The 10,197-nt window shown below is 38.1% G+C and overlaps 1 non-coding gene across 1 annotated transcript; it reads left to right on the top strand.

Moving 5' to 3' along the window:
• Positions 1 to 2,483: 2,483 nt before the first annotated feature.
• On the top strand, positions 2,484 to 2,701 carry LOC111738639. The gene has a single exon (XR_002779914.1). It is a non-coding gene; the product is annotated as a small nucleolar RNA U3 (small nucleolar RNA).
• The last annotated feature ends 7,496 nt before the right edge of the window (positions 2,702 to 10,197 follow it).

Below are 10,197 nucleotides of genomic sequence, written 5' to 3'. Positions count from 1 at the left end.
TCTGTTTAAATTTGTCTTACCAAGGAGAACCACAAAGTTAGAGAAACGTGTGTCTCTCTCTCCTCAATGCTCACAAAATAAATGTCAGTCCACTTATACTTGCTCTTCTGTGATACCGTCCTCATGACAATGAAAATATGATGATGGGAAGTCTTAAAATCACAGGGAAGTGCTCTGTTTGAGTACAGCAGACTGTCTCAGCACATTATCATTTCTCCACGGGCAAGAACAAATTCTACCCAGAATATAATAGGATAGCAGTTGGAAGCAGAGATTTATGCAAATGACTGATAATTTACTATGGTTCTTCTAGAGCAAGAGACCCTGCACTTTAATGGTAGGGGAGAAAGACACCACTATCACTGAGAACTCTTGAAGAAAGAGTGTTTGGAAACTCTTTGGAAACTCTAAATGATAAGGACAACTATGGTAGTTTTAACGTGTGTTCCCAAATTCTTTGATACTCCTCCCTTCAAGATGTGAAGTCTAATTCTCTTCCTTTGAATGTGAGCTGGGCTTAGTGACTCACTTCTAACAAACAGAGCAAAGAGGAAGAGACAGTTGTATGATTTTGGAAACTAATTTATAAAAGCCACTGTGGTTCCTGTTCTCTCTTTCTCCTCCCTCTTGCTCTTACTGTCCCTTGAATCACTCCCTCTGGAGAAAGCCAGCTTCCATGTCCTAAGGACATTGTGGAAAGGCTCACATAGAAAGGAAGTGAGGCCTCCTGCTAAGAGTCAAGCGAGTGAGCCATCTTGAAAGTTGACCTTCCAGTCCTGGTCAAGACTTCAGACAATGTAGCCCTACTGGCCTTCTAACCACAACCTCATGAGAGACTCTGAGCCAGACTACTTAGCTTAAAATTGAGAGATAATAAATGTTGGTTGTTTTAATCAACTGCATTTGGGGGTAATTGTTATGCAGTAATAGGAAACTAATACAACACCCTTGCTAATGTTAAACTGCTCTTTAATTTAGAAAGAAGAGAAAAGGAAGGAGAAGCAGGAATTGAGATCAGAATTCGGTTGTACATTTTTACCAGGCCAAATAACACTCAAGTTATCTGGACTTCTTTCCCTGGAGACCAAGGAATTGTACAAAGATACAGGGTATTTCTTAGAAATTATTTTTTAAATTAATCATCTTTCCGCATAGACATTTTCAGGTCGACGGCTTACTTGGCAGTTAAGGAAGCTACAATGAATATCACACCTACCTCCTATCAGGAATTTCCAAACTGCTAGTTTATTAAAATGTCTCTTAAATAGGATATGTTGCTTAAGTTGTCTCAGAATAGAGTATAGCAAAAGGATAGGCAAAAGGTAGGCACTCAATAAATGTGTTTTGGTGTTAGCAATGGGCTGCTCTGTTTATTCTTTTAATTAGCAGACATTGAGCTCATACCCAAGTCAAAAAGACCAAAACAAAACAAAACCTAGAAAAAGGTTAAAATCATACCCTTATTTCCCTGTATTCACATATGGGGAGTTTCTTCTCAGACACAAACCAGAATTTAGCATATGCCATGAGACAATTGCATGAGAAGCTACTGTAAGAGAAAAGTAAGTGTTTGATGTTTGTGTCTTCTAATACTGAAGACGGAAAAATTTGCCCAGCAACTCGCAAATCCATGAACACTCGACAGAAAATATGCTTTGGCAGCATTGTTTGTTGCATTCTTTAAAAGGAAAATTGAAAACCTAGGATCACAAGGGTCAGATGGTTATTATTGGAAGCTGGCTCTTCGAAAACGTAATACGTACCATTTCCCCTATCTAAATTGCATTGCTTTGTCCAAGTCACCCGATGGGGCCCAGGATAAGGTGTTTTTCTGATGTAGATAATCACCTAGGTTTCCAAAGTGCATCCACTTAAAAATGGGTACCTGAAAAACACTAACAGTAACAGAAAAATGATATTTTTTTGTAACCTCGGCATCACAGAATATAGTTCCACAAGAAATAGTTTATAAAAAAAGAAAACTTTATTATTAAACACATATAATGCTATTCAGCAAAATCTGCTGCTGATGGCAACTTCCAAAACTAGGCCTTTTAGACAGTCTCAATACATATTAGGATTTTAAGAAACTCTGAACATATTATTGATCAAGGTATCTTTATGACATTTTTTTTGATGGATCTATATGTCAATAAGAAGAAAAATTTTAAAGTACCAAATAAATAGCAACTATCAAGAAGGTAGAAAGAGGAGAGAAGGTGCAACAAAGAACAATCAAATTGAGCCACAATTTCACATGAACCTGCACATGTGGTTTAACAAGATTTCTAAGGTCAGCTGATTATAAAACTCTGTAGGTCTAATAATTGGCCCATATAAGCTTTTAACAAAGTGTCGCTTGGTTGTCTCAACTCTAAAAACCTCTAATGCCATCTTGGTGTGAGTAGCCAGCTTCTAGCTTTAAAACAGAATCTGAGTCTTGACTCTAGAATGTGGTGTTATTATTTGAAAACCTGGAAGGAGGGAAATTATCAATGTCTACTGATTGACTCAATACAATATTCCTCATACAAGTTTGTAGAAAATCAAGAAAGAGCATCTTCCACAAGGATGAGGTGCAGGGTTCTCCCCTGAGAGTGAAGCCAGCTCTTGGTGTTGTTTTGCTGCAAATACCATTTTCCATTGATGAGCTTTCTTCTCTTCCTTTGTGAGAGGTTTTTGAAAAAAAAGCAGGAGGGGAACATCTTATATACATTAAGATGTCCACAAATTTAAGGAGAGCAGTAATCATGCATGTGGAGCCAAAAAAAGCAAGTGTTTAGCAATCCATTTTCTAAGAGACAATTGGAATTTCACAGCTCTTAAGAGAGAGAGAAAAGTTGATACCCATTTGGAAGAAAATGAAAGTTTCAGCAAATTAACCTATTAAATGCTAGTACAAAAGAACCTTTTCTTCTCAAAGCAAAACTAGTCTACTTATTACCTCTTTCCCCCAGTGGATAACCCCTTCCTCACTTCTCAGTGCCAAATAATGCCTATTACCTTCTCCCATATTGAAACTGAGAACCAGCTTCTCCATTCCTGACAACAGCACCTGCTAAGATTATACCTTTGCCTGGATCCGTGCAGTACTTTTGTACTTCATTTTTAGAGAATCAAGTACCAAGAGCATGGTTAATAAATAATTGTAAGAGTGAATGCACTAGACCAATAGGCAAACAATTATAATAAAAGTAATTACGTGCCATAGGGAATAAGAATTTGAGCTGATTTCTTCTATGTAAAATTTCCAGAAGCCACTCAGAATTCTTCCTAGGCTATAGGACTCACTACCCCTGGAGGCAATATATTTCACTCTTAGATAGCTTTAATTCTTAGAAAATACTTAAACTAAGCTGAAATTTTAAGTTATAGTAAGTTGAAATTTTCTTCCCTGGAATTTCTTCCTATCAGGTTTCGTTTGGACTCCTGGGGCACCAGAACAAATCACATTTTACCTATATCATTTATCTGGCACTTGGAAGGCTGCTGTCTTGTTCTCCATGAGTGGACCTTTCCCAGATGACAATCTCAGATCCCTAGCTGTTCTTCTGTTGACATTTCTGTCAATATTTCTTGAAGTGTGGTCCAAAAACATTATCATCATCTAAGGAACACATTAATCATGCAACTTTCAGGGGCCCCTCATTCAAACCAACTGAATCAGATTTTATGAGAGAAGGCCCTCGAATCTGCCCATATTTAGCAAGTGCCCAGATGATTCTTAAGCATATCACAGAATTTTACTAGACTCATCACTCACCTCTGGATGGGCCCCTTGAAACAATCACTCAGGACATTTTTGAATAGTCCAGGTGTGGTCTAGGTATTGTCTTATGAACATTCTGTAGACAGTTCAAATGACTGTATGAAAGAAACACAACTAAACTTTATAAAGGTCTGTACAGTTAGAGCTGTAATTAACTCAGATGACATTCACCCAGTGGACTAGGTAGCATGATGGCAGGATGCTTCGGTGTCTACTACGTGTCATGAGCTGAGCTAGATAACTTTATGAGTGTTGCCTACTTGCTCTTTATGACCTACAAGATCCCTGTTATGCTCATATTACATAGATGCCAAGACTGAAGCTCTGAGAGGATGAGTACTTTATTTGTTCGATATCAAAGAGCTGGGAAGTCAGAACTCAGATTCTCCTGACTCCAACGTCTAAACTTTGTCCTCCAGTGACCCTCCATTTCCCACCTAAAAAAGTACCAAAAGAAACATTTATGATTTGTGCAATATTATTGTTGATATGATCCCTTAAAGACCCCTGCTAAATGTTTGAGTGGAGGATATTAAGGAAGACTGTTATTTTGTTTCTGGCTCATTCACCAGATTCCTAAGTAATATATTTAAGATGCAACTAACACCTCTACAGTGTGATTGGCAATTACTTGTCATTCCCTAGTTCAGGACTCTTAGCTCATCCAGGTGAATGGGCTCTGATAAAGTGACATTTAAAATGGAGCTTGAGGACTTCAATGTGAGCTCCTAAAACATGACCCGTAATGATGCACAGAACTGGAAATTTTCCCCTCTAACACCAATCTGTCTACAATGTTATTTTTAATCCCTTTACATGGCAACAGGAAAGAAACACCTCATGAAAGTAACTTTAAGTAGCAGCAGGTAAAAGATAAAACTTCTGTGTTAAGGGAGAGCGTACCAGCCGTAGAAACAAGACTTTTTAAAATTGGTTCATCTCCTGATACCCAAGGCCCATATTTTGAGCAAGAAGGGAAGGCACCACCTATGCAAGCTATTCCATCCAATCTCTCACCCCACGATAGAAAACTCCAAACAAGCAAAGACACCCACACAAAGAGCTCATATCTTTATTTAGAAACCTCCATTCCACTGTTAGGAGAAATTTCCTAATCAAGACAGCCAGTGGCTCAGTAGAGATGAAGCTGTCAAATGAAAAGAAAAATCATACAATTGAGATAGACCTGGGTCTCAGTTACTCGGACTCTCATTCCTGTCATAGGCATTAGGGGTTCTCACCCCAGTATACCTACCTCATCAAATCTACAGAGCAGAGCAATCTCAGCTCAACCCAGGGCCCGTGAATGCTACATAAAGGTGAAGGGGGACTCAGGAACTTACCAGCATTTTCTGATGATATTAATGATGTGAACCTTGTTTCTATCCAAAATTTCTTTTCCTGTTCTCTTGGGAATAGCAAGGTTAGAAGAATAATGCCGGGAGCTGTGACCACTACAAAGAAAGCAGAAAACAAATAATACCTAGTGCTCCATTTATTTGAAGTAACAGCCATGTTACGTTATAGTAAATGGACTTTGCTACTCTCCATTCTGGCAGGGCCAAATTGGAACTAAGAAGGAGCTGCAATGAAAAATATGTGCAGCTATTTCTGGAGACAAAAACAGGCCAACAGCAGCAGAGGCTATGTTAAGACAAATGGTTCACTCTGGAATGGCGTACCATAATGTCACTACAATTAGATGGATTAGAGGTTACAGTTCGCCATAGATAGCCATAGGATCTCCACTGATAATCACACATTTTGTTCTACCGACAGATAACAGCAGCCCACAAATGAGATGAGCTTCCTCTGTGTACACACGTTACATGAAATCAATACTTAATTACAGCAGGACCTGTGTGTATTATTGTTGGTCGGTTCTGGTGAGGAGGCAGGCACAAAACTGCTCTCCTAGACAGAGTTAAGTTGAAAGAGTCGGGGCATGATGGCAAGATAGTACCCGTCCTACTGACCATGTCTGAGGTCTAGGTTCAAATGAATCACTATTTGGACACTAGGCTTGGCTTGGACAACAGAAGTGAGACACAAAAAAATTATGCCATTATGGGAAGAGCAGGTGCTGCCAGCGATGGCAGTTGATAGAATGCTACTATATAGATCACATTCCTTTGTGGACATGCAAGGCCTGTATAATAGTCCCAGGCAGAAGTGGACAACATCTGAGGAGTGTCCCTAGGGAGAAGCTTTGTGGCCAAAGGGATAGAACAGAGAATCGAGAATCAAGTGACCTGAGATGGAGCCTAGCTCTCTTGTCCCTAGCAAGCTGCAAAATACCTTGCAGTTCGAGCTACTTATCCATAAAAAGGGAATGAATGATCTTCATTCTGTCTAAGCCAGGGGGCTACTGTGAGGATTGAGTGGAATCAGATTGGCAAAAAGTACTTTGTAGGCTCTGGACCTCCAGACCATTGTAAGAGATTATTTTTATTTTAGGAAGTGATAAGACCTAGGTATGGAATGTTATGAATAATCAAGAAGTAATAGCTTTATTTATTGAGTTTCCAGCACAATGTTAGGTGAAGTCATACTGAAACCTACATACACAACAAAAGAATAGAGATGCATGAACTTGGAGGAGACATTTCAACTAGAACCAAAGATATAGGTAGGGGAATCTAGAAAATTATTCCATAACTTGTCTATGCCATGCTCCATTCTAGAGAGTATTCTCCTTGAAAGCTGTGTGTTCATCTAAGAATTCTCCTATTGTCCTTCCTCTTTTAATTTTAGTTTATTTTATACAGTCACCTCTTTTTGTAATGTATTACCTTTCTATACCTTATTCAAAGGTATAGAAGTTTATTTGTTTATTTATTTGAAAAAGTACCTATCATTCCTTGAAAAAAAATTTGTGGGTGTAGCACTGGAAATTGTTTTTAGAAAGTGATATTCAAAGATATAGTAGGGAAAGGGAATCAGATAAAACAAAAGGAGTGGTTTCAGGGGCTCATTTACAAAATAGCTTAAAAGTCTTGCCTTCAAAGGAGGAAGTGGGTTGTTTGTGGATGAGAACTCGGCTCTACACCTGTACAACTTTGGGATGGTGAGTGGACTTCTTGGGAGTTGCCTAATTTAACAGTTGCCTCATCTGTTAAATTACAAGTATGAGCATGAAGAATTCAAACGTTTGTTGTAGGTGACCCAAATTTTTACACGTGGTTCCAGTGCTTTTCCTGTCAGTCCTTTGGCGATGCACACCTTACTACAAGGTCTTCTTCCTTGAAACCAAACAAGCAAGCATATCTCTCAACCAGTCGAGGTCTACTTGCTTGTCTGTATCACTCAAACCTCACAAAAGCAGAGAAACTCATTTAACAGCTAAGAAATTGGCCTGGCAATAAAAGAAAAAAAAAAAACTCTTTATTTAATTCACAAAAGTTGGCTCATGTGAAAAGCAAGACACAGTCATCAGACACAAGTGTCCAGTTTACTAAAACCAGAATTTCCAGAGGTGGGTCAATGTAGAGAAATGTACACTAAAATGTTCTAGCTTTGATTTAAACCCAATGCTGCACTGAGGCATCCAAGAAGGTATAGGCATTGAAGAATTGTACTAAATTATAGAGCCACCCATTGTATTTAGATTTGAATTACCTGAATTTAATTTAAGGTGACATAAAATACGTTGAGCCTCCCTTTATGTGCAAAATTTGAAATACTGTAACTCCAGTCCTCCAAATTAAGTTCGTCGACAGTCACATAATTTAATCTCAAAGCTGAAGGAGGCAAGTGAACTCTAAACTGAGTTTATTCTAGGGCTGCATGGGGATACTCGTTTTAGTAAACAAATCTTCTTATCTATTGTTGGAATTAGTCTCAAAAGTTGAATTATGCAAGGACTCCAGGAACTTGTTGTTCAAATAAAGTATGACCTCTCTGTGTATGTTTTTCATTTATCATTTAAGAACCCCAAATCCAGACAGACACCTGAAGCCTAAGGACTTCTGGGAACCAACAACATGGAACAGATTGTTCTAGAAAGAAGAAAATGAAGACTGCTTTATAAGATATGACCTAAGTACAGTGGATACAAGACTTCTTCTAAAATTAAATTTCATGACAGTCACTCACCTGTGTAATCTGACATGCATGAAGTGACACTGATCTTAGTACAGTAGCCACCCTTATCTGCAGGGGTTACGTTCCAAGGCCCTAGTAGGTGCCTGAAACTGAAGAGTGTACCAAACTCTATATAAGCTATGTTTTTTCCTATACATACTTATGATCAAGTTTAATTTATAAATTAGGAACAGTAAGAGATTAACAACATAACTAATAATAAAAAATTATAACAATATACTGCAAGAAAAGTTATGTGAATTTGTTCCCTCTCTCAATATCTTATTGTACTGTAGTAACTTTTTTACTTAAAAGAAGCAATTTGCAGCTTCTCTTGGCATATCTGAATTGCCAGCATCACTGCTCTTGTACTTTGAGGCCATTATTAAGTAAAATAAGTACTTGCTTGAACACAAGTACTGCGATACTGTGACAGTTGATCTGATAACTACTAAATGACTAACACTGTGGATACAACTAGACAAAGGAATAATTTATGTCCTGGGCAGGATGGAAAAGGAAGGTGCAAGATTTCATCACACTACTCAGAGTAGTGCACAATTTAAAACTTATGAATTACTTATTTCTGGAATTTTCCAATTAACATTTTTGGACCATGATTGACCTTGAGTAACTACAATCACCAAAGTGAAACCTATATAAGGGGGAACTACTGTATCTAGGGCATGTGCAGGATCGAAAACATGCGACCAGACCATTGTGCCTCCTTTTGGGCTCTACAGTCACTAACAGAGGATTCTCACACTCACAGGAACATTCAGAAACCACTTTCCAGTTTTAGAAACTGCTTTCGCATACACTAATGTACATTGCTCTGGTGTCCATAATAATTTTGTGAGATAGGCAAGATGAAATTTGGTCACAAAGAGGGTAAGAGAGCTGCAAAACTCACAGAACTAAGCGGTATGAAACTCAGGTTTTCAGATACCACACCAGGAGCTCATTCCATCACACCAAAATGTGCTCTTCTTTGGAAAAAAGTCTAAGAAGGGAAAGCCACTCAAGGTTAGAAACATCTCTCTAAGGAGTAACACTTTTTCACCCTCTCACTCTGGGTTATTTGCTTGCTGTGTTTGGCTGCCCAGCATTCATCCTTTAAGAGACGCATCTCTCCCAACTGGATACGGTCTAGTGGGACAGCTGGTAGAAGTGCCCCACTCTCTCCTTTCAAGGGTAAGCATGTGAGCACATAGGCCAATTGGATGCTTGCTCTCTTCTAAGAATCTCTATTTCAACCAAATAAAAGAGCAGAATGAAAATAGTTGGGGTCATTCACTTGACGCTACAAAAGAATTCCTGCTAACCACAGCTATCTTGGTTCATGTCCATCTCCAAGCTGATTTCTTCAGTCTCTCACTGATTCTATAAACTGTTCCTTCCCTTCCAACAAATTTCTGCTTGGTTAAGTTAGCCAAAGTCCATTTGTTATCTAGAAAATCCAAGAAACCTGGCTCGAAACCCAGCTAAGTCTTCATGTTTGCATGTACATTGGTAGCCAAAGAATGAGAGATGAGAGTTCCAGTGTGTAGGTGTGTGTGCACACATGAACATGCTCTTACTCTCAAAAGTTTAGACTACATATTTGAAAGAAAATGCTCTGCAATTTTTATTTCTAGTAGATAATATGTTATACAATTATTAAAAACAATATGCTAACTTTTACATGAGCTAAATAGGGATTTAAAATTGCACTTGTGAAATGAACAAGAAATTTGGCTTAATCTGATGTCCATTTACTATTTGATACATTATTTTATTGTCAAGCTTCTTCTCTTATAGTTTTTTTCCCCACACTCACAATTAAAGTAATTATGTTTGTGTGATAATTGGATTATTTAATTTTGTTGAGATGGCATGTTATTCCAAAATATCATCAGACTTCTGGTAACATGCTAGGTCTGCCTTTTTGTGTGTGTGCTGAGCAACAGCAACAACAACAACAATAAAAACGGATAAAAATATTTCCTCTGGCTTTGCAAACTTTGAAGCAGTTACCAAGAAGTTGTAAATAAAAACAAACAAACAAACAAACGCCACAAGATTTCTGTCAAACTTAAATTGACTTCATCATATTTCCCCACTCTATAGCTTACTCCCTTGATGGCATGATTTCCCCCCATGATCCCAGTAATTCCAAAGCAATTACATTTCCAAGAAAAGAAATGTAATAAGCAAAGTAAATTCATAAAGCAGGGCTCTGGATGCATTTCTGCCATCTCTGGTTTAATGTCTGATCCTAGAAGGTATACTGTCAGTAACAGGGAGATCATTTGTAATCTTTATTATGATGACAGCTACAAATGCTGCAAAATGCACTGCCACAA

This window comes from Pteropus vampyrus, unplaced genomic scaffold (assembly GCF_000151845.1).
Source record: "Pteropus vampyrus isolate Shadow unplaced genomic scaffold, Pvam_2.0 Scaffold41, whole genome shotgun sequence".
Taxonomy (NCBI): Eukaryota; Metazoa; Chordata; class Mammalia; order Chiroptera; family Pteropodidae; genus Pteropus; species Pteropus vampyrus.
Note: the sequence above shows the minus strand (reverse complement) of the source record. Positions and strands in the feature narration are given on the sequence as shown.